Source organism: Ochlerotatus camptorhynchus, unplaced genomic scaffold (genome assembly GCF_037179485.1).
Source record: "Ochlerotatus camptorhynchus isolate MF236.1 unplaced genomic scaffold, CSIRO-AGI_Acam_v1.1 ptg000277l, whole genome shotgun sequence".
In the NCBI taxonomy this organism is placed as follows: domain Eukaryota; kingdom Metazoa; phylum Arthropoda; class Insecta; order Diptera; family Culicidae; genus Ochlerotatus; species Ochlerotatus camptorhynchus.
The window spans coordinates 3933154-3958446 of record NW_027040766.1 but is presented as its reverse complement, the minus strand read 5'-3'; the positions used below and the strand labels follow the sequence as shown (position 1 = coordinate 3958446).

Genomic DNA, 25293 nt, shown 5'->3' with positions numbered 1-25293 from the left:
TACTCTGGCTCCGGGCATAAACATTCAACGCTCAGGATTGGGTAACTAGCTTTTAAAATTCCGAGACGAACAGTTTTAAGATTTCATGCTAAACCATGACCCACTTAATCTTGGAACAAACTCTTTTGCTTATTACAGTGCTCCTAGTGGACGTTTTCGGGAGCTTTTGACGTCTATTTGTTGACAACAACAATAACAATAACAGTGTATTTTTTTCAGATCATAAAAGGCCCTTCTTTTGGAGACAGTCACCATGCAAGAGGAGCGTAGAAAAAAATCGTGTCACCTGGAAAATCTATTGTGTTCCGCGTCCAAGCTGGCTAAAGTGTTGAATTTTCCTAGAAAAACCGAATGGCGCGTGCCCAAAACGTACAGGGAAACAACCTTGACGGCGAATCGGAAGCCTCAAAGTAAACGCCGGAGTGGAACTTCCAACCGTCAGCTCCATGGAAAGGTCATGAGGTCCATCAGAAGCAACCCAGGTATGTTCGATCGCGATTTGAATAAAAAGTATGATCACCGACGAATTGACATGCCACTGGAGTGTTTCGTTTGTCCGGAATTCGATTTGTCAAATGAGCGATTTCAAATTGGCTCACTACTTGACTAGCCTATTGGTCCCAAGCAAATCGATTAACGTACCCCATTCTAGTCGAAATTCTAGTACTAAACTATGTTTGTTTTGATTCGCTATGAAAATTTGACAGATAAAATGAGGGGTTTGTGGATTTTCCTTTGTTTCGAGGGGTGCATCGATTAGCTTGAGACCGAAGCGAGTACCAGAGCTGAGCCAAAAAGTTGAGCACGTTTCTTCGGGACCTTCTGGTTTTAGAATTATCTCTATGGTATGATGCCGCTCGTACTACAGTGCAGCGAATTCGCTACTGTGAAGGCTTACAGGTATACCGCGCTAGTAGGCAACCAAATTGATCACTCAATGATAACCTGCTAAGGAAGTATTGAGGGTGCATACTTATGTACGATGAAACCTAAGTAAAGGCCGACTTCGGACAGGTTCCAGGACCAAAATATTACAAGGTGCAAGCTCGAGGAGGTGTTCCCAGCCGATTCAAATTTGGTTTTGCGGATAAATTCAAACACAAGTGTATGATCTGACAGGGAATTTGCAGCTGCGGCCAGACGACAAAGGTTTTCGTCACTTAGAAAATTATAAACTCGGAGGTTTACAAAGTTGAATGTCTCCAGAAGCGAATTCTGCCCTTAATCCAGTCACATGGTGGTCCGGTGACATTTTGGCTGGATGTTAGGAGTTGTCACTACAACCGGAAAATGCAACAATGGTACTGACAACAGAGTCCAGTTTGTTCCGAAAACCCTCAATCCACCCAGTTCAGAACCATTGAAAACTACTGGCAGTTATGAATGATGGGTCGTATTAAGGGAAAAGTTCGTTTTTTCCCTAAAATATGAGGAATAGTATGCATTTGAGTGAACACCGTCTTCAAATCCGTTAATTCCGAAATATACTTACATGATGTTTTCTTCCATTACTAGTTGAATTATAAATGTTTACTTGCTATTAGCTTGTTCAACCTTCTTCGGTATTTTCCGGCCTTTTCCGGTAATGTTATTTTTCCCAAAAAACTTCCGTTTTTTAGCCAAAACACCGTTAGCAGAATCATTTCCGCCTTTCTCGATACTGCCTCCCGAATTTTCAACCTGTTGTTTTTGCTTTCGTTTCTTCTCGCTCGATTCGTTGGCACGTTTTTCGATAGCTTCGTTTGTCCAGGCTTTCGGTAGACGCACCAACGATTTAATTGTCTCGGTTGTATTGGTGGTTTCGATATCGATACGATCTTTCAGCTTGCTCAGCAGATTTACTTTGGTCAAATTGGTGATCGACATTCCGTTGCGTATTTTGTTGATAGTCTGTTTCTCCAAATCGAGCGCTTCGCGTAGATCATTCAAGGCACTCGAATACAGCATAGCATACTCTTCCTCGGCATTAGATTTGATTTCCACAATCTCAAGCCCGCCCTTTTCGGCTTCCGTCAAGATCGAATTGAACTTTTTCCGTTCTTCGTCGATCAACATCGTAATCGAAGTGCCACGATTACCAGCTCGACCCGTACGACCAATCCGGTGAATGTAAGTGTTAATGTGCCTGGGCATGTCGTAAGAAATTACCACATCGATGTCGTCTATATCGATACCTCGAGCAAGTGCGTCCGTACAAATGATGCCATTAACTTTTCCCAACGCAAATCGGTTCAGCACACTTTTTCTAGCAGTAGGGTTTAACGAAGATGACAATTCCTCGATAATCAATTCGTTCCCAAACATTTTCTGCAGCACAAACGAGAGCCTATGCGATGCATCGATTGGATTGGTAAAGCACAGGAATCATTTGTAATTGTTTTCCTTTACCAAAGCAAACAAAGTCAAGGGTTTGATCTTGTACTGAGTCATACATATCAATTCGCGCAATTCCAAAGGAGTTGTGTTGTATATTGTCCAACGAATTTGCCACGTTTTTCCTCAGCATTGACATGCAGTTTCGTTAATGCTGCCATGCGTTTCGCTGGATCCGACACAGCAGTAAATAGCTTCGGGTGGAACAATTTAAACGTTTGAAGCTTTTCCGGATCTTGACTCAGAGTGGCGGAAAACAGTAACTTGTGCGATTGTCGAGGTTTATCGAAGAGCTCCGTCTGTGACAGCTGCCCCGCTGCTCTTCCTAGCAAATACTCATCCGATTCTTCCTTCACATGCTTATTGAGGTGATACAACCAATCATTCTGAATTTGATCCATTACGCGATCGGCTTCATCAATAATCAAAAAACGAAGATGTTTTAGCGTGAATCCTTTCGTTGAATGCAAGTGTTCTACCAACCGACCTGCTGTTGTGTCAACGATGTCCACTTTTGGGATATATTCGCCGTTGAATTGATCTACCAACTTTGCTTGTTCCACACTAAACACCTGTTTGTACCTTTGCAAAGCTTGTCGAAAACCCCGAAGACCTGTTCCGCAAGTTCCTTCACTGAGCGGTTCCACGAACAAGTGGGAAATTTTTCCAGTTTTTATTTTTTGTATTTTTTGATTTGCATGAAACCTTGCATACAAGTTTTTGGGGAAGAAAAACGCCGTTTTGCATACTTGGTTCGCCATTTTGAATCTAGCCTTACTTATGAGAAGGGCCTATGAAAAATGCACATGATATCTTCAAAAAATTGTATCTCGGAAACGGTTTGTCCGATTGGTTTGGTGTCTTGCGCGAAGTTTTAGACAATTGTTGGTGTTATATGGAGAAAATATGCACGGTAAAAAAAAAAGTTTGGTATTTGTGTTTTGAACTAAAATATAAATTTTCCTTTAAAGTGACATGTCAATATTTTTTTTATTATCCTTATGTTATAACTGATTGAAAATGCTATCTAGTGCACAGTAGGTTGTTCTGGAGAAAAATAGGTTACGATGAAAAAAATTGTTTTTTAAAAAAATACAATTTTCAAAAAAGCTATTAAGAAAAGTCAAAAAAGTTTGTCACCCTAATTTTATGAAAGTACATCAAATTTGCAAACAAAAAGTACTTCAGTAACATTTTTCTAAGATGCACCGTTTAGAAGATATTACTGATTTAATATTGTTTTTTTTTTTTTGATAACTTAATAAGTTTTGGCCCTTTTTGGATGTACTCCGTATTTTTCCAGTTTCAAAAGTATTTTTTTCGGAAAGATTGGAAAATTTTGAGTTAAAATGACACTGACAGCTTAAAGATTCGAGTGAAATTCTCTGCCTTAAAAGTATTTTGAAAAACAAGTTACAAAATCCCACTATCAGGAACAATGATTTCTTCAAATGATTTTTGGTGCGTTGTGCTGAAAACGTGCTAACAAGTATTAGATACAGGTAATCAGATACCAGTTAGCTTGGTGATTGTAAACATGGTCTTTGTTGGAACTAGTCCACCATGGCCACGCTGGCCATAACGAGGCTAGCTCCGTCGTTGACCGTTCCTTAATAATAAATAAAAAGAACGCAGTAGTCACCTTCCATCAAACTAGAGGGCTGCCGACTGATACCTCTATCAACAACCGCCGCACTCTTTATTCATTCCAGGTATATACAATTTACAATCTTCTTCAATAACAATATACCTACGCCAGCAAATCTACCTCGCTCCAACTCTCCAAACTCGTACCTGAAGGTTCGACGATACCTGAGCGTTCAACTCTACCTATCTTCCAACAGTCTTTACCCAGCATTCTATGATTTGAGAGAAGCTTTCAATCGCTTTAATGAAATGTACGTCAATGTAAAAATAGGGTTTTCATCATTTGCAAGCCTCCGGCCAAGGCAATGTAAACTATTGACTATCACAGGAACACATAATGTTTGCGTTTGCACTACGCATGAAAATGTCAATTTAATTCTACATAGCTTAAAAAAATACAATGTCTTGAATGATCTAAAAACATTAACGAATAGATTACTTTGCGAAAATAAGACAACTCATTGCCATCTACGAAGATGTAAAAACTGCCCAGACACCTCAGTTTTAGAAGACAGTTTATTGAAACAACTGGAAGAAAACTTTGTTGAAAAGCTTTCATTCGAACAATGGGTTACCACTGACAGATGTGATTTAGAAACTATTGTAAAGCAAACCGATGAGTTTGTTTCATTTTTCAGCTCAAAATTTGAAAGTTTGATTCCGCATGATTTTGTAAAAACCGAACAATCCAATTTTTTGAAAACTACAAAACAAAACTTGCAAGATGGTGAATTTTTAGCTATTTGTGACTTTTCTGAAAATTACAGCTTCGTTTTGCAGGATGAAGTTCAATCACACCATTGGAACGTGCAACAGACCACAATCCATCCTTTCGTAATATATTATACTGAAAATATGCAAATTAAACATTTTAGCTTCATTATAATTTCTGAAGAACTAAGACATGATTCAGTCGCTGTCAAGTTGTTTATTGATAAAATGATAAACTTTTTACAAATTGATCAAAATAAAAACATAAACAAAATTTATTTTATGTCAGATGGTGCTGCTTTACAGTATAAAAACCAAAAAAAAACTTTCTTGCCTTTGTAAATTTAAGTCAAAGTATGGTATTGACGCTGAATGGCATTTCTTCGCAACATCGCACGGAAAAGGTCCATGCGATGCTATTGGAGGTACGATAAAACGCATGGCTACCAGAGCAAGTTTAGCCAAAGAACGCGAACACCCGATAAAGACTGCAAGAGAGTTGTTTAATTGGGCAAACAAACGAAAAGAAGAAGAACTTACAAAGTTGTCATTTTGTTATTCTACTACAGAAGAATACGAAAATATGTCTTTGCAGCTAAATAATCAATATAATAATGCAAAAACAATTCAAGGAACTCTAAAATTCCACTCATTTCTTCCTCTATCAGAAAATACAATAAAGGCAAAGCTTTATTCAAACTGTCCTGACAATGATGCCAAAATATTCAATATTGTTAAGAAAGTTGTGTAAACAATAATTTTATAAAAATACAGGAATAAAAATAAACTTGATATCCAACATATAATGTTATTTTTTATTGCGCACAATCACACACCCTGAAAAATAAGCTTAATTCGCTCTTTTGAATCTTGCTAATTGAGGAGCTTACATTTGCAGTTCTCAAAAAGGTGTATCTCGAAATCGAGTTGTCTCATCGGTTTGATGTCTGTGGCGATGTTCGGCAATAGAGAGAAAATATGCACAGTATAAACACATCCAGTTTAAATGGATTAAACTGTTAGGCGATATGCAAGAGTTGAATGCACATTTTCAGCACAACGCACCAAAAATCACTTGAAGAAATCATTGTTCCTGATAGTGGGATTTTGTAACTTGTTTTTCAAAATACTTTTAAGGCAGAGAATTTCACTCGAATCTTTAAGCTGTCAGTGTCATTTTAACTCAAAATTTTCCAATCTTTCCGAAAAAAATACTTTTGAAACCGGAAAAACACGGAGTACATCCGAAAAGGGCCAAAACTTATTAAGTTATCAAAAAAAAAAAACAATATTAAATCAGTAATATCTTCTAAACGGTGCATCTTAGAAAAATGTTACTGAAGTACTTTTTGTTTGCAAATTTGATGTACTTTCATAAAATTAGGGTGACAAACTTTTTTGACTTTTCTTAATAGCTTTTTTGACAATTTTTTTCATCGTGACCTATTTTTCTCCAGAACAACCTACTGTGCACTAGATAGCATTTTCAGTCAGCTATAACATAAGGATAATAAAAAAATTATTGACATGTCACTTTAAAGGGAAAATTTATATTTTAGTTCAAAACATAAATACCAAACTTTTTTTTTTACCGTGCATATTTTCTCCATATAACACCAACAATTGTCTAAAACTTCGCCCAAGACACCAAACCAATCGGACAAACTGTTTCCGAGATACAATTTTTTGAAGATATCATGTGCATTTTCCATAGGCCCTTCTCATAAGTAAGGCTAGATTCAAAATGGCGAACCAAGTATGCAAAACGGCGTTTTTCTTCCCCAAAAACTTGTATGCAAGGTTTCATGCAAATCAAAAAAGATGAAAATTACTCGTTGCTTTAATGATATGGAACCGCTCCACTGGCAAAATTACCAACGATCGAATAGCAGGAGAAATTCTCTTTAACAGTAGTTGGACAATCGGATAAGCAAATGCCAGCGTTTTACCACTTCCTGTCGGAGAAGATATAAAAACGTCTCGAGGCCAAAAAGGAGCCGGCTTCCGATGAGCTTCCAATATCCAGGGAATAACCATGTCTTGCACTGGAAAACCGCTTATAGCCCATTTCTTTTAAATTCGCCTTGAGCTGTTCTTCAAGGTAGGACAGTTTCTTGATGGACTTCCCCTTTTGCTAAGATCACTATCAATTATGCTTGGATGTGATAGCCATGGAGGAAGCACTTCATCGACTTTTTTAAGCTTCCTGAAGTGATCGTCACCGAGCACCACAAAATCTGCTGGTTTATCCTGTTTAGAAGAATCATTATCTATATCAGCAACATCAGTTAAATTTTCTTCCAGAATGAAACTTTCTTCGTCACTTTCCGGTTCATCCCCTTGGTTTAGGCCTGTGTCCTCAACAGTGTCTGATTCTTTCTCCTGTTCTTCGTCCAAGATATCTTTTTCCGGAGTGTTTGGTTTCTTTTGGTGTTCGACCTTGTGTTTAAGCGATTGAAGCCGTTGCAGAATCAACTCTTCCTGCTCAAGCTCGTCCACTTAACTGAGTTTATTTCCGTCATATCTATTTACTGCGAACAATTCCATGGTTAAAATTACGTTCTACGTAGGATAAATTCCATATGAAAACCGAACCTGCGTTTTGCACGTGCGTTTTTGTTTTCGTATTCAATTCACAACCAAGTAGGCCATGCTTTATAAACTAGTGCACGCAAAACGCCTTTTTAATGCACCACCAACGTGGAGTGCGCCACGCGAGTTCGAGAAGAAACGTCAACCAAACCGTTTGTTTACATCAGAATAACTATTTTTCACAACGCAAACTAAAGCATTTTTGATTCAACATCTTGCCAATTTCTATCAGTAATTGGCTTATTGTACGATTTTCCACAGATCTGAACTGATTTGTACCTTAACTTTTCACACACAAGAAATCCGGAAGATCATAACCACTTTTCTAATTTTTCATTTTTCTCAACAAAAATATTGCTGAACACCAGCAGGGTCTTTTCCAAAACGTTACATAATTAAATTTTTCAACTGTAGAATAAGTTTTGGAGCATCTCAGATGCATCAATTTATCAGGAAAAGTAAAAAAGTGTTCCGCTTCCTATGTCTCAAACAGTTTTTTTTTTATAAATTGCACACTGGATTCAACTTTCAAGCTAGAAATCATCATAAAATCCATTTAGAAAAATAATTAAAATGGAATCATGAATCCTCCAGCTTGAATAATGCATGTTTAATTTTTAATTATGACTTATACATTTGAAATCTTAATCTAAATCATGTGCCTTTATACAATAATCTTGTCGCACGAAACAACTTCAAATATAACTTATAGGGGAAATGGATGTAATGTCGGCCTAAACGCCCCTAATTTGGGCCCATACATAAATTCAGCAATCGACTAAATTTTTACCGTCCCAATGACGCGTTCATCTAGATAAAATTGGTAAATAGCAGATTTTTAGCGATGGACCCAATCTTAGATCCATAGGCCAACATTAGAGCTATTTCCCCTAGAAATTTAATTTAAACAAGTAATATTTTAAAGCTCATGAGCATTTTCGGTTAAGATTATGATCAAAATAGACTGCGCAATTGAAATGACGTGTTTTGATTTAGCTAAAGAAAAGTCTCCGTGATTTTATGGATTTTATTAAATTTGAACGATTAAAAGTTAAAAATTGATTGTGTGAAAAGATCTGATTTCGGATTTGGATTTCGGAAGATGCTATCGGTTTAAAAAAGTAGAAGAAAAGGAATATTTTTCACGGCATTTGCCGGGAGCAGTTTGCTGAAGAATATGTTTCTGAAGGACAACAGTGGCAAAAGTTGAAAGGCAAACTGAAGGTCAACTTGACGTCTCATCTTTTATGTCAAAGATGGATTCCGTCACATGTAAAATTAGTTATTGGGCACCACCGAGCAGCTCGGCATTTTATTTTGCTGGAAATTCAACAAAAAAATATTTTTGTTAGCTGAGATCTCGACAAAATTCCCGTTTGTTAGCTGAATCTCGGCAAGTTTTTCACTGAGATCCATCAAAATAAAATGCCGAGCTGGTCGGTGGTGCCCATCTCGGCGAAAAAATCTAAGTGTGTAGTGTGTAGGATGTAACGAATTTTTGGGGTGAGATCTATCCTTTTTATTTAATTATTTATTTGTATTATATTTCGGGGAGATTTTACACGGAGTAGTTGCAGGTTTGATCGCTGATTTGATACAGAGCATAAGACCGTGGATTCAATCCCAAGCTACTTCGTGTTTTATAGTAAGATTGTTAGGACATCATTTCAGTTTATCGTTTACCAAAACGAATCCTGTTGCAACTCTTATATCCAACATCCCAGTGATTCCTTGAGGAAGTGCAGAGGACTTCTCGGCTTTCAGAAATGCGAGTGTTACGTCAACACACCTAAAGGGTGATACGGTCAAAATTTGGTCAAGGGAAAACGCGTGTAAATCGGTGAAATCGTTTATTTAAAAAATCAAATTAAATTTCTTTTTCAAGTTCAATTAGTATAAAATTCAGGAAAAATATTCAGTTAGGCTTCCACTTTTCCAAATCCGAATTGCCGGGCCTTACGCTTGACCCCTGCCATCAGATTTTGTACAGCCACCTTGTCCACCTTCTTCGCCGCAGAAAGCCAGTTTGCCTTGAACTGCTGCTCGCCCTTAGCTGTTTTTTTTGGTCTTCTTTAGGTTCCGCTTGACAATAGCCCAGTATTTCTCAATTTGGCGGAGCTCTGGCGTGTTGGGAGGGTTCTTGTCCTTGGGAACCACCTGCACGTTGTTGGCGGCGTACCACTCCATGGCCTTTTTACCGTAATGGCAAGATGCCAAATCCGGCCAAAACAGTACGGAACAACCGTGTTTCTTCAGGAAAGGCAGCAGACGTTTATTCAAACACTCTTTCACGTAAATTTCTTGGTTGACAGTCCCGGAAGCTATGAAAATGCTGCTTTTCAAGCCACAGGTACATATGGCTTGCCAAACCAGATATTTCTTTGCGAACTTTGACAGTTTCATGTGCTTGAAAACATCTGCTACCTTTCCCCTTCCTTTTGCCGTATAAAACTCCTGTCCCGGAAGCTGCTTGTAGTCGGCTTTGACGTAGGTTTCGTCGTCCATTACCACGCAGTCAAACTTCGTCAGCATCGTCGTGTACAGCCTCCGGGATCGCGCTTTGGCCGTCGTATTTTGTTTATCATCGCGATTTGGAGTCACTACCTTCTTGTAAGTCGATAGTCCGGCTCGTTTTTTGGCTCGATGCACGGTTGTAGACGATACACCCAGCTTATTTGCGGCATCTCGGAGAGAGAGGTTAGGGTTTCGCTTGAAACTACCGGCAACTCTCTTTGTCGTCTCAGCGGCTTCCGGTTTTCGATTTCCCCCCGATCCAGACTTCCTGGCTGTCGACAAACGTTCCCCAAACACTTTAATTACATTTGTAACGGTTGATTTGGCAACTTTTGGCGATTTTGCCAACTTTGCGTGCGAGTAGCTCGGATTTTCGCGATGCGCGAGCAAAATTTTGATACGCTGCTCTTCTTGCTTGGACGGCATTTTGACAACTGAAGAGTGAATTCCAAAATCAAAATAGGAGCAACATTCTACACACACACACCTTCAAAATGAGGGGTGTTCAGGTTTTTTAAATGCAAAATTGAAAGAAATACGTCAAGTTGATATTGACCAAATTTTGACCGTATCACCCTTTATTCCTTTCTTGACCTTCATTCGGACGCAGCCGGCGCTGGCTGGCATGCAAATCATTTAAATTCATTTCGTGCATTCTTTTACATTTATTTGCCTCTAACTTTTTCCATCAACAGAATTCCGTAAAGTTATGTATGAAATTTTTGTAGATTTTGATATTTGCTAAAACTTTTGTGCATAACTCAAATCTGTTCCATTTATGCATGACGAACTAGAGTGAGCAGAATTTGTTATTATTTTTCAGTGAATGTAATTTACATTCACTGAAAAACAATGCTGGGTTCTGTTTGCTCTGGTTCATCATGCATAAGGGATACAGATTTGAGTTATTAACAAAAGTTGTATCTAATGTAGGATGAGCTCAACAACTTTGTTCTGGAAAGGTTTGGAAAAACAGTAACATTCTTTGGTACAAGCAATATAAATATTTGCCTTATTTGACAAAACCCAGGTAATTATGACGTTTGATTATTGAAAACAATTTGAATGAAGAAAAGAGACCTACTGCTGTCATGATTATCTGGGTTTAGTCAAATAAGGTAAATATTTACATTCTTGTACCAAAGAATTGCATAAGACGCAATTAATCAATTTAGATGGTCAAGTTTTGAACCCGCCACAACATGCTTTTGGTGCTTCTGTATATGGACGATCAAATGTTAAAACTGTGGTAGCCACAACATAGTTCTGTCAAAACCTCAGCATTTTCATTGATCCATTGGACGATGCAAACTTGAGAAGCTTTTTTTGCGGCTTGCTGCTCTGTGTTAGGTTCTAGAAATTTAGAAATTATCTACATTGGTAATTCAGATATTGAAAATTTGCTCTGGCATCGGGCATAGAAATTCAAGATTCAGGTTTGGGGAATTAGCTTTTAAAATTCCGAGAGGTGCGACGTGATAGAGGAAATGCTTCACCAAACCCGAGCGTCTGTTCACCATGGAGGTGCGGCTCAAAACGGCGTCTGTTCTCCATGTTAGGAGCGGCTGATCACCGTCCTAGTGCCAGTGTGGGACTCTAAACAGAGCTGTGCACGATGGTCCCCCGGCGAGATAGGGGGTTGGGGCAGGCCCAACAAGCCGCCCCGAAAAAAAAACAAAGTTGCAAATACCGAAGAAAGAAATACGGATCGGAACAATCGGCACAGACCTACGCGACGAAATAAGGACTACGATTGGAAACTCGGAACATGGAACTGCAAATCGCTCGGCTTCCCGGGTTGCGATAGGTTAATCTATGACGAACTTCAACCACGCAACTTCGAAGTCGTAGCACTGCAGGAACTTTGCTGGACGGGACAAAATGTATGGAAAAGCGGGCATCGAGCGGCTACTTTCTACCAGAGCTGTGGCACCACCAACGAGCTGGGAACCGGCTTTGTAGTGCTGGGTAAGATGCGCCAACGCGTGATTCGTTGGCAGCCGATCAACGCGAGGATGTGCAAGTTGAGGATTAAGGGCCGTTTCTTCAACTACAGCATCATCAACGTACACTGCCCACACGAAGGGAGACCCGACGACGAGAAAGAAGCGTTCTATGCGCAGCTGGAGCAGGTGTACGACGGCTGTTCGCAACGGGACCTCAAAATCGTCATCGGTGACATGAACGCTCAGGTAGGACCGGAGGCAATGTATAGACCGGCAATCGGGCCAAACAGCCTGCATGCCGTATCGAACGACAATGGCCAACGATGCGTGAACTTTGCAGCCTCCTGGGGTATGGTAGTGCGAAGTACCTTTTCCCCCCGCAAGGATATCCACAAAGCCACCTGGAGATCACCTGACCAACACACAGAAAACCAAAACGTACCGCAGTGCGAACATAGATTCGGACCACTACCTAGTTGCAGTATGCATGCGCTCAAAACTCTCGACGGTGCATAACACACGCCGCGACCCAACATTGAGCAACTACGGGACACCGGAGTTGCTCAGGGACTACGCGCAGCAGCTGGAAGCTGCACTACCCACGGAAGAGCAGCTTGGCGCAGCTTCTCTTGAAGATGGCTGGAGGGACATCCGTTCAGCCATAGGTAGTACTGCTGCAGTGGCACTAGGTACTGCAGTCCCGGACCGAAGAAATTACTGGTTTGACGGCGAATGCAAACTGTTAGTAGAGGAGAAGAATGCAGCACGGGCGAGATTGAATGTGAAGCGATACAGACAAGCGCGGAACAGACAAAACTCGGTTTTCCGAAGGAAGAAGCGTCAGCAAACGTCGCGTAAACGACACACGGAAGTTCTACGAGAAGCTAAATAGTTCGCGCAAAGGCTACGTGCTGCAAGCCGATATATGCAAGGACTTGGACGGTAACTTTCTCACGAACGAGTGTGAGGTGATTGAGAGGTGGAAGTAGTACTACGACGAGCACCTCAACGGTGAATCAGCAGAAAACGAAGGTGGCACGGCAACATACCTTGGAGCACGCGCAGAAGACGACAGGCTACCGGCCCCTGATCTTCAAGAAATTGAGGAGGAGATCGGTCGGCTGAAGAACAACAAAACAACTGGTGTAGATCAACTACCAAGTGAGCTATTAAAATACCGTGGTGAAGCACTGGCTAGAGCGCTGCAGTGGGTAATTGCCAAGATTTGGGAGGAGGAGATATTACCGCCGCCTACAAGGTACTCTTCCAAATTCTATGCCGCCGTCTGTCACCATATGCAAGAGAGTTCGTGGGGCAATACCAGGCGGGATTCATGGATGCCCGCGCTACCACGGACCAAATTTTCGCGATTCGGCAGGTTCTGCAGAAATGCCGCGAATAGAACGTGCCCACACATCATTTTTTCATCGATTTCAAATCCGCATACGACACAATCGATCGAGATCAACTATGGCAGATTATGCACGAGTACGGACTTCCAGATAAACTGACGCGATTGGTCACTCTCGAGTCCCGTTGAATCTCGAAGAGGGTTACGGTAGGGTGATGGACTTTCGTGTCTGCTGTTCAACATCGCGTTAGAAGGTGTGATCAGCAGAGCTGGGATAGACACGAGTGGCACGATATTCAGGAAGTCCATCCAGCTCCTTGGCTTCGCCGATGACATTGTCATTATGGCACGGAACTTTGAGATGATGGCGGAAATGTACATTAGACTGAAGGCTGAAGCTAGACGGATTGGACTTGCCATCAACGCATCAAAGACAAAATACATGAAAGGAAGAGGTTCTAGGGAAGACAATGTTAGCCTCCCACCCCGAGTTCAGATTGGCGGTGACGAAATCGAGGTGCTCGATGAGTTCGTGTATTTGGGTTCACTGGTGACCGCTGAAAATGATACCAGCAGAGAAATTCAAAGACGCATTATGGCAGGGAATCGTGCCTACTTTGGACTCCGAAGGACGCTCCAGTCGAATAAAATTCGCCGCCGCACGAAGTTGACTGTCTACAAGACGCTGATTAGACCGGTGGTCCTTTACGGCCACGAGACCTGGACTATGCTCGTGGAGGACCAACGCGCCCTTGGTGTTTTCGAACGGAAGGTGTTGCGTACCATCTACGGTGGAGAGCAGATGGATGACGGAACGTGGAGAAGGCGAATGAACCATGAATTGCACCAGCTGCTGGGAGAACCATCCATCGTCCACATTGCAAAAATTGGGCGACTACGGTGGGCTGGGCACGTCGTAAGAATGCCGCACGACGACCCAGTGAAAATGGTTCTAGAAAGCGACCCAACAGGAACAAGAAGAAGAGGCGCGCAGCGGGCAAGGTGGATCGACCAAGTAGAAGGTGACCTGCGGACCCTTCGCAGACTACGAGGCTGGCGAACTGTGGCCATGGATCGAGTAGAGTGGAGACGACTTCCTCGGACAGCAGAGGACAACAAGGCCTTAGCCTGATTGGTAAGGTAAGTAGGTCGGTAATTACTAGCAAACAGCACGGATTTGTTGAAGCACGATCTACAGCTACCAACTTGATACATTTTGTGTCATATTGTTTAAACTCATTGGATAAAGGCAATTATGTAGAAACGCTATACACTGATTTTAGTAAAGCATTTGACAGAGTTGATATACCACTCTTGCTTTTTAAGCTTTCCAAATTAGGCTTCAATCCTAGGCTACTGAAATGGATCGAGTCGTTCTTATCAAGGCGGGCGCAAAAGGTAAGATTTGAAGGAAATCTGTCCACCATAGTTAATGTAACATCTGGTGTGCCGCAAGGTTCACCTCTTGGTCCATTACTGTTTATTTTATTTGTCAACGATAAAGAACATATTTTTAAATTTCTTCATGTTTCTATATATGCTGATGACATGAAACTTTTCATGGAGATATCTAAAGCACCTGATCTTCAAATATTTCAACATGAAATTGAGGTTTCTTACACATGGTGTAAGAAAAATTTGTTAGAACTAAATATTAATAAATGCAATTCTATATCGTTCACAAGAAAGCACGCTGGAATACACAACACAATTACTCTTGGCCAGAAAACAATCCAAAGATCCTATTAAGTCAGAGACTTAGGTGTTATCCTCGACACAGAGTTAACTTTTGCTGATCACTACAATAACATTATCTACAAAGCAAGCAACATGCTTGGGTTCATTAAAAGATTTAGTTTGCACTTCAATGATCCCTACACAATCAAAACACTTTACGTAGCATATGTGAGGCCTCTTCTCGAATATTGTAGCATAATTTGGGCTCCATATCATGTTACACATGTAAACCGCATTGAATCAGTTCAAAAGCAGTTCTTGTTGTTTGCTCTAAGAAAGTTGGGTTGGACGAGTCTTCCACTTCCATCTTATGAAATCGCGTTGTATGCTAATTAATTTAGATGACCTCAAAAAGCGAAGAGAGTTCGCAATAAGTGCTTTTATAAACGATGTGATTTCGCAAAGAGTTAACAGCCCAGAGATTTTAGAAAATATCAATTTTTATGCTCCCACTCGCTCACTGCGGAATAGAAATTTGTTTAGCATCAACAATCAAAGAACAGACTATGCCAAAAACAGCACACTGAATAGAATGATGTCTTGGTATAATACATACTGTGAACATATTGACATAACAATGAATAAAAGTACGCTTAAAAAAACTTTCTTCACGAGGTTAACTAGGCATCAATAATAAAACATAAATGTTATGCAAGTACTTGAAGTAAAATTGTAACAATTAGCGTTTAAGTAAAATTGTAAAACGGTCTACACTGATTGACGACAAATAGATAAATAAAGACACAGCAGGGAAGTTTCAAATCCATGGTCAAAAATCTCGTCAACGTGTGGAAGGAAGCGGATGCCCACGAAAAACGTGATTCGGAAGCTCCAAAAATTGGTTATGGAATGGAAGAAGGTAATTAGAAAAATCGAAAACTTCAAGACTGAATTACACTGTACTTTTGATATTAAAATCAACGAGTTGAGAAGAAACGAAGCTGGCCACAAGCTTCAAAATCGACCGGCAAGTTCCGTAGAGACCTCTCCGAACGACTACGACAAAGACCGTTATAAACAACAAATAAAGGATGAAGACACTTGTTTGGAATATGAATACCATGAATCGGAAAAAGGAGATGATTCTGAGGATCTGGATTACAGTATACCAGAAGGTAAAAAAACCTATTAAGTGCATGAACGTCATAAACAATAGTGTTGCAGAAAATTTGGACATGACAAAAATCTCAATCGCGGTACTGTTGGCATTCTTGGGCAAGGAATCAAAATATCTCCAAATGACAAAATCAAAAGCGATCAACGAACCGAATAATAACGCTGTCAGAAGTGGAAAGCAATAATGATATAATCTTCTTCCTTTTTTTTCATGACAAGTAGCCCGTGTGACACAGCTCACTCGGCGCGGTAGAAGGAAACGAGCAAATGGTTGGCAAGCCGCTTTACGAAGTAAAACCGAAGATGATACACGTGGGATTTTTTTGTTACGTCTTTTCTCGATTCAGATCAAGCTATGTCCTCATCCGTGTATATTGCAACAAAGCAGGCAACCAATATTTCATTCTCCTTCTATGATCTAGCTATGTTACAGAGCTTTATGTGTTTGGATTTGCTGTTCTTGGGTCTGTGGTCAATGATCTTGGCGTTGACTTGAACCGTATTAATCTGAGCAAATCTGCCACTCACAGGAAGCGAAAAATGTAGGTTTCAGAATATGTTCTAATTTTGCGGATACTTTAAAGTAGATTATATTTTACAGGTTCGAAAGCAAATTGCCTCTGGAATCATGGACAAATTCGACAGATGTAACGGAACGGTTGTTCATTTCGATGGAAAGCAACTAGTTTCCAAAAGACGAAAACGAGAGCTGCTGGCAGTCGTGGTGACAGGCCAAAATTCGACAGAGCAAGTTCTAAGCTGTAAATTTCTTCGAAATGGAACAGGGAGAGCGACTTGTTGGAACCTCTAGATCAATTTTTAGAAAGTAGGTATGTTCTACAGAAATGCTTGACATAAGTGTATCTTTCGTTCTAGGGTTAAGCATCATATATTTTCTAAGGTCGATTTTCATCGGGACACCCTAATACAACATGCACATAGACTATTAATTTAGGGTCATGAATTAGACTTTTTTATATTAAGCATTTTTCATCTCGAATTTCCCGAAACCAGAATCTTTAATCGTTCATCTTAACAAAATTCACAATTCATTAAACAACCACAATTTCAACCTGGAGCCAGTGCGAACATCAACCATTCCAACCCAATTCTCCAAGCGACAATTACTCTGCGGGGTACCGAAAAAACAAAACTCACAAAATTCTCCCACCGAAATCCAACGCACTCGCATTGGTAGCTATAGCCTGAGCGGCCGGGTCCTGTGTGCAACACAAACAAATCAATTATACTGTTTGATATTTGATTTATACCTCGTTGATACTACATTATTCATATGGAGAATCATCCCAGCCCGAAAGCAAAAAAAAAAGAAACCCCAAACACAAACGGAAGGGACGTTCCAGCCGCCGAAAATTTTGAACCCGGCTACCGGAGGTTATGAATACGAATGAATATCAACCAAATTTGTAACCATATTAAATTTTATTCCAGCCATAATTCGCATCCGCAGTCACTCCCGTAGGTATGTAGTACTTCCCCACGTGACGTGTGTGTGTGTGGTGTGCTTTGTTGTTGCTCCGACTGTGTGCGGACGAAAATATCCCAGAGGAACTCCAAATTTTCTGTATTTTAAGTGAATAAAAAAAATCGGATGGTCCAACCTCCCGTACTGCGGACTGACTGGGTGACTCTTTTATGTTTGTTTTGCAACATGTCTGTTTGGCTACACACATGGATTTGCATGAATGGTGTTTGGCTTTGTTTGCACTACGGGAAACTCCTACACGATAGAATCCATAAGGGGAGGAAGCGTTCGATGATGGGAAAATTGGAAACCCCCACGTCCCACGATGGCAAATGGAAATTCAACGTACGGTCTGCGGAGTTGAAGTAAATTTTGGGGTGGATTCGGAAGAGGGTATAAAGGTAGTTCATAAATTTTGATATACTCGAATCGAAGACATCCGTTATATCCTTTGCTTGTTCAATCAAGTTAAGGTGAGTAAGCTTCTTGGAAAGCATCTTAAGTTTCAATAAACATTTTTAATAAAGGAGATGAAAGGTTGCTGTCTGCAAACATAAGGAATTTATTTTAAACGTTAAGTGTAGTAGGGTGAATTTTAAGGGTAGCTGTGCAAATGATCGATTTTGCTCCAGATCTTATTCCTAAAATTTCAGTTCATTTGATTATAACCTGGAACTGCAATGAAGTTCTATGGGAAAACTGAACGAAGTGTTTTCCTTTTTCTAGAATTCAACCTTTATTGAAGTTTATATATTTTTGCTAGAGTTCACAGAATTCTCTCGAAGTTTGTAGAACCTACCAGGAGTAAATTGAACTTCCTTGCAGCTCGTAAAACATTCATGAAGCTTGCAGAATGACCCGAAAGTTTAAAGAAATTTCCGAAATATCTTAGAACTTCTTCCTTCCGATGGGAAGTAAAGCCGTTGTTCCCCGGTCCATGAGTTAATGGGTCGATAGGTAGGGTCCAGGTGTGGGAACTGCCTCCCTGGCGTCGGTAGAATTGGTACTCAGTACGGAAAACAAATCAAGGAAAAAAAAATCAATGTAAAATCAAGCAACATTTTGGATTTTTACTTCCCTCAAACTCTAAAAAATGTTAAATTTTAGAATATAAGCACAATTTGCATGAGCGCACATTTTTCTTTAGCAAATGCTCATAGCTTTCACGCTATTTCAAAACTACCCAAATTTGGGTAGAATCCACCCAGATCGGTCAAAACTGAACCTACCCATAAATGGGTAAACTATGTTGAGAGTGATAAGTTGACAAATTAACAAAGTCGATCGAATTCATGTCGATGTTGTCCATTTGTCAACTTGTCACTCCCAATATAGTTTACCCATTTTTGGGTAGGTTCAGTTTTGACCGATCTGGGTGAATTTTACCCAAATTTTGGTAGCTTTGAAATGGCGTGTAAGCCCATTGCATGTCTCTTTATTTTTGACGTGCAAACACACAGATTTGTGTCAGAGACGTTGATAGAGACGCACAAAGAAAATTTCCGTCAAAACAGCAGAACGGTTTTTGAGGGATCTTTTGGCAATGTCACTGGCAATCATGTTTCTTCGAGTGGCTTCAAATGGCTTCCATGCAGTGCCGCAATGCTGTTGACAAAATTTTGCAAAAATAAAGCGAAGACGAAAGGTAACAGTCGCTCCATGACAGTATAACTTTTGTCATATTTTACTGTTTTGCTTGCAGCGCAATCATTTTTATTACCATAAAACTGAATGAATCGTTCAGATTCGAAATTGTTTTTTATCACTAATAAATGTTGTATTTAATTGAATCAACAATAAATAAATAAATAACAGATATCAATTATTTCGTGAAAATAATTAAACACTTTTTTCATCATCAATACTCCTTTCTGGGGAAATGAGCGAAAGGTAATGTTTATTTACTTTGCTCGTTTGGTTCAGCGTTTGAAGCAAACCCCACACGTATCAATATATTGAAGCGAAGGGGAATTATTGACAATAATATTGATGGTGTGAATACAGAAATATTGTCAATATCGATATATTGACGTCAATATAGAATGTATTGACAATACGAATATTGTCAATAAAAGCAATCGTGTAGGGTCCACTTGATGGTTCATTTGGTTCTTCTTGCTTCAGTCTAAGCGTGACTCTATTCAACGTCTCTGATTTGTGTGTTTACTCGTCTGTGCTTTGTGTTGTTCTATATCTCTGGTACGAGGCTCATCTAGTGATTTCTGGCTGTTATAATTAATCAGTTATGTTTGTTCGTTCGATAATATCGAGATCCGCTTAAGCTCCATGTTCATGGCAGTAGCTGACATTATGGTGGAACTTCCATCTATAATTAATATATTTTCAACCATATATTAGAAAAAAATAAATGATCGTTCTACCTAAATCAAATGTCCTATTTAAACCTAAGTAGCATTTTGAACAATGAACAGATAGAAATTGGAAGGAAATTTACTTTGTCAGATGTCCAACAAATCCGGTAGACATTGACTTAGACATAGATCTAATAACTAAATATATGGCCGTTGATCTAAATTCTTTTGAAATAAGATTCTTCGGACATCGTTGACGGCTAAGATAAAGCAGTAAGTATCCATCTTTCCTGCAGCTGTGTCCGTCTTTACCGATTTTCCCTTACTATTTGCGTCGTTTACTTTGGGCCGTATGAATAAAAAGAGCTTACTTTACTTTCCCGTGCTTTTCTTACGGGAAAACTAAAGTAAACGCTTTTATTCATACGACCTCTTGTCTCCAGGGGAGAAAAACCACCGACAAACCAACATGCAACTTAAACTTAACTCTTGATCGAGAATCCGTAACGGCCGATTAAAATTTGCACCGATCCCATCTGTCAAAACCATAGAAATTTTGTATCTATTTAAAATAAATTTGTCCGGAATAGATTGGACATGAACCAACTCATAAATTTTGTACGCGTGTTCGTGGCTAGGATAAACATTTTCCGCGAACACGGTGGCAGATGTCAGTTTTGTGCCTTGATCAAAAATTTCATGGTACTTTGTATCGTCATTCACGTCGGTTTGTCGGTGGATAACTATTCGCTGCTTCCCCGGGAAGCTTTGACGATCATTTTCGCGGTGAAATAGTTTCACAAATACATTTACGGTCAAAAGTTCAAGCTAGTTTCTGATTGTGTAGCGTGAAAAGAGCTTTTACCATCCGCGAAAAGGCATGACAATTGTAGTGACATTGCCACTGCTTTATTTTATCAATGTACGATTACGAGTTCGAGTAAGGTAAATGTCGACTTCGGCAAACCATTGACTGTTTTCGGCAACCTAATCCTAGATGGCAATGTCACTGCATTTTTTCTCTAATATCATTCACTCAATGTATTCAAATGATTACTTGGAGTTTCAGCTTCAATCTGATTAGGTTTTTACGACTAAGTAAACGTATTTTGCCAGGTTCTTCGTGAAATTAAACATACGGACTATAAAATGCTTAACGCGCAGTTGAAATGGAAAGGTTGCCGAAGAAAATGAGGTTGCCGACAATAGTCACACTAACCTGAGAAGTTTGGAGCGTTGTAGAATGAAACAGTTTTGGACGATTCTATTATTTGGAATGGATAGAGCTGCAGGCAGCAGATGAATGTAAACAAGCAAACATTGCATATCTATGTATTACGTCGAAAAAAACCCCATTGAAGCGTGGAGGCTGCGATATGTGAGTGTGTTAGTGAAAATCCGAGAAAAATACATAACAAATCGCCAAGGGGTAAGTCACTCAGCACATTGTGTCGAAATTAGATTCGGCACAGCTTGGGAACATCTATCGGCATACGTTCACACAATCTCGTAGGCATTGGACAGTTGTAAATAAAATGAGAGTACTGCTGGACAACTGTCATTGAAGTTGTTCACAACATTACGTGCTGTTTGACTGTATATTCAGGAACATCCTCTAATTGAATATACCAGAGGAACTCAGCCCAGCAGTTCACTTATAGATCTAAATGCGAAATGTAGGTTCTAGAATGGGCTCAAGAGAAAGAGGCAGCTAATCAGTTCCTATTAGAGTACCCTTAATTCAAATAATGCTGCAACTCACATAAAACAAACTACAGAAGTCTATTCATCATCCTCTATAATCGATCTCCAACAATGCTCCCCACCGGTTCCAACTCTTTCCGGTCGCTGATAGACCGTTCACATCACGAAAGGCTAAGTTTCTGGTCTGACTTTGAGGGCATTATAAAACCCTAAAACACAGGACTTTTATTGTCCTATGAACACAAAACACAAAAATTTCAAAAACCCGCCACTCCCAGCGTCATTCTCAATCCGATTTATCCTTGCGATTTCAAACCACAGCATTCAAAGTGTCAGAAATACCAGGTTGCCGGGATGGGTATTTTACAAACTATCACAGCTTGCTCTATGATCGGCACAATCGGCACACCTGCGGCACACTGACAAAAATATGATCCAAGATTTGTAACCGTTTAGCTACAATGTCCTAGGTTTTAATTTGTGCATGTTGTTTTAGGAAACTGTAGTATTTGGAGGCGAACCAGCCTAAGGCTGAAAGCCTCCTAAATAAAGCTAAATAATAATAATAATAATAAACTGTAGTGTTTGTTTAGTGTCAGTGTTGGGTTAGTATGATTAGTAGGATTGTAGGTAAAATTGCTGTTATTGAAAAATGTATAAATTTGTCTTAGTAGGTAGTTTGAAAATGATATTTGTTTAGAAGCTTAATTGGATGTGACAGGATCGAAAGGGTGTTATAATCAACTGTGGTAGAAAAACTCAATAGGCGAAGGAGATGATATGGATGGGTGGTGATAAGCTACAAGGAAGCAAAATGGAGGAAATAATAAGGAACGAATTAAAAACTGGATGGGAAAAGGAGGGCTTTTGATAGCTGGGATGGTCAACCATTGCCCAGAAGTAAACCGGCGTTTGTGCCTAGAAGACGTGAGTGGAGTGCAAAAGTGAACCAAAGTGCAGAGAACGACCATTTTATGTTCCTGGTGTTCATTCAGGTAACTGATTTTGACCAAACATGATTTTGGCTTGGTTTAAAACAACCATTTGTCCTTTAGAACCTTTTTTTTTGGTATTCCACGGATATCCTCACGATCGGCACTTTTCGACCAAGTCAGTCTCGACTGTCTTGGTCTAAATGTCAAGGACCTTCAACTCTCCGGCTTAATAATTGCCAGAAAGGAGAGCATCCTCGGCTCGACCAAGGTGGCCTTGTCACGGTCAGCTGATGTTCGCCAACGAAGGGAGACGCCGTTGACACCGAAAAGGCTACTTCAGTAGCTGCACAGGGATTACTATATTCCCTGGTTGCGAACCGCCATCGCAACGCGCAAACCCAAGCCTCAAACCCGCCATTGTAGTGATCACAGCTCCAGTCACCAGGCGCCATCTTCCAGACCAGTTTAAGACACCGATCCGCCATTGTCGACGGAGTGACGGACCGCCATCGCGGTCAAACAACAGCTGCCCAATATAATCACCACCAGCGAGCGTTCGCCATCGTCCAGCATACACCACCGGTACGTACCAAGGAAGCAGAAACCCATAGAACACACCCCATAATAGCCCAATAAAACCATCCACACCATAGTTCCATTTTAATAAACTTTTAGACTTTTTCCACCCACACTTTAGCTTCCAATTAATTTCACTATCACTTAAGAAATCCCACAGTTTCTGCACAGTTTGTTCCGCGTACCCCTCCGAATTACCAAGTAGCATGCCGGCCCTATGACACAGTTCAGGGGTCTCATGCTACTGAGCTAGATATCCGGGAGTCTTGGTTGAGCCACATAGGGTGAGTCTCATCTAGTCTCAGATTGGTGTGCGGAGTTACCTACTCCTTGCAAATCGCTGTCATTTTTTTGATTTAGAAAGAATAAATAGGGTAGAGCACTACTTCGTCGTAATCGCCCATTTCCGTTCTATCGATCAGAAAAGATCAATAATATCAATGATTTCACCGTGCACAAATCAAAAATAGGTTTGTTCCGATGCGTTAGTTCATTAGCTACATCATAAATCGTATTAGAGCGCATTATATGAATATTTACGCTCATTGTTCTCAAAACAAAAGAAGCGCTCCTAGCGAATTCCCCTTTTCTACGTTTATCCGAAGGACGAAGAAAATCTAATGGCGTTTCAATGCGTTAGGACGGAATTGAAACTCATAAGACGAATTTAGAATCAAGAAGCAGTGTTAGATTTTAAACAATATGTTGAGACTGGAAAGGTGAATAAATTTACAAGTCATCTTTGATAGAAATATTCCATTTTTTGTTCAAACCCGTTCAGAAAAGAGAGGGCTGGTTGTGCTCAGTAGGACGGAAATTAGATCAAAAACCCTACCGCAAACATGTTCGATCATGCAGTGTTTGCGCTTTGGTTGAGCGTAGTGAATGACCGGGATTGCTGATGAAAGGGCCAGCCAATCCAAAATTAAAATGATATGGAAGAAAAGTAAATCATATCATATCATTTTGTTTGGCTAGAATCAGCTGGAGTTGCGCGATCATATGATCATTCTTGTCGGTTTGTCAATTCACGATAACCGAACAATTATTCGGGGTCCATCTGCCATCTGTTGTTCTTGATTTCCATTTGTTACCCGGCGGAATATCCTCAATCCTGGGACGGGACTTGAGACTTGACAATCGGGTAGCGATTTCGAGCCAATTTGCTGTCAAATCCGAGCCAGTTGCTGATTGGTCGATTTGACAGTAGCAATCGTGGAATAAAAAGGACAGAGGGATCACATCAATCTGACTGGCAGTGATGCCGGAATTAATGTTGACGTCAATGGTGTTGTTAATTGTTTATATTTGCGAAAAGAAAGTTGGAAAATAGGGTCCACGGCGTGCTTTAAGAGATGGATGTTCTTGTTTGTTTATGGTTTTTTTATTGTGTTAAGCAAAAATGATGTACAAGGTGCTAAACTGCGGTAGAAACTCCGAATCAAATTAGACTTTTTTAAGAGGTTCAGCTATAATTTTCAAGACTCATACACTATCAAATTATTATATATTACATACGTAAGACCTATTCTGGAATACTGTAACCTAGTATGGAATCCGTACATTGCCATACACGAGGAACGCATAGAATCCGTCCAAAAACAATTCTTTTTATATTGCCCTTCCATCATATGAAGCACGCTGTATGCTCATCAGCTTACAAACACTCAAAGAGCGCCGCGAATTTGCAATGCTTTTCTTCATCAATGACATTATTTCACATCGCATAGAATCATCAGAAATACTTTCACAATTAAACTTCTACACACCCTGTCGGCATCTAAGAACACGAAAATTATTCTCTGAAAAATCACACAGAACAAATTACGCAAAAAATGGCCCCTTTAATCGAATGATGCGACAGTATCATTTACACTGTGAAGTCATTAGCATCACTATGTCAAAAGAAGAAATTAAAACCCAACTAAAACATAATAGAAATTATGCATAGTATGTAAGTACAACATTGTAACCATAGTATGTAGTCTACTTTGATTGACGAAATAAATAAATAAATAAAATTGCAATAGAAAAATGATTTTGCAATCCTGGCAAAATTGGTCAACTCCGTCAAAACACCATGCACTAATTTTCGACGGGCATTCATCAAAAACATTAAGAAGAGTAAGAAGCTGGATTGTCAAGTCCCGTCCCGGCCTCAATCGCGCGAGATCTACTGTTCGGTTGTCGCGGTTAGGTACGTGTGAAAAGTTTAGTTTTTACTCATTTTGAACTATAATTCGGAATTTGAGGAAAGCGTAATAAGAGCAAGGTTGCAAAGACTCATTTCAGC

The 25293-nt window shown here is 40.0% G+C and overlaps 1 pseudogene; it reads right to left on the bottom strand.

The window, feature by feature from the left end:
• Positions 1-1530: 1530 nt before the first annotated feature.
• Positions 1531-25293, bottom strand: part of LOC135706379 (probable ATP-dependent RNA helicase Dbp73D) — a 70104-nt pseudogene continuing 46341 nt past the window's right edge.